Source organism: Mesoplodon mirus (assembly GCF_964341445.2).
Source record: "Mesoplodon mirus genome assembly, chromosome: 15".
Lineage (NCBI taxonomy): Eukaryota > Metazoa > Chordata > Mammalia > Artiodactyla > Ziphiidae > Mesoplodon > Mesoplodon mirus.
In genome coordinates, this window is record NC_138991.1 from 15255186 (window position 1) to 15256119 (window position 934).

Sequence of the window (934 nt, forward strand, 5' to 3'; positions counted from 1 at the left end):
TGTCCCTATGTCTATAAAACATCTGTAAATGAAACATCCCTCAGGTTACCAACTTCTGGCCAATGAGATGTAAGTGGACGTTATTGGTTAGAACTTCCAAAAATGCTTGTTGAAGTGGGACTAGGCAGCAGGCCGTGCCTTTTTGGCCCATCCTTAATTTCTTCTCCTGCTTTCTACCAGCTTCAGAGACATGATGGCTGGGGCCTCAACAGCCATTTTAGCCATGAGGTATCAATGAGAATTCCAGCCATGGGCCTTAGATGGCTGAGCAAAAAGAGCCAAGAAGGACCCTGGTGATTTATTTTTTCTAATATGGTGTCCAATAACTGTGGAACAACCATATAGTCCTGTACTTTGGACTTCTTTTATAGGAGGAAACCAAATTTATATCTTAAGTCACTGATATTTTACTAGCAAACTGAAACTTGATACAGGCTTCAAAGCATTTCATGACCTGACCTTTGTCAATCTTGCCTCTCCTTTCATCTGCTCAAATTCAACAATTCAGTCAAGCTGAATGGTTTTCAGTTCCTCAGGACTTTTCTCTCCATTTAAAGTCTTTCCAAGCTGCTCTTTCTGCCTGGGTTACAGCCCCACCTGGCTAACTCCTACTCATCCTCTGCATCCCAGCTTAAAAGTCAGCTCTTCAACGACCATAAAAGCTCGGTTAAGATGCCCATTTTCTGGTAACAGAACAGTTCCTCAGCATGCTACTTATGATGCTGTGAATTGTGGTGTTTACCTGATTTTCTCCTCCATGAAGGCAGGCAGCCTGTCTTGTTCAAAACTGTATTCCAAATCTGCAGCTAATTCCAAGTAACGACTTCTTGAATAAATGGAGTAAATGAGTCATGGGAATATGGTATTGGTTAGAGAGCTAAAGAAATGTATTGGGTTTGATATCTGTACAATGTGAACAGATGAAGTGGAATGG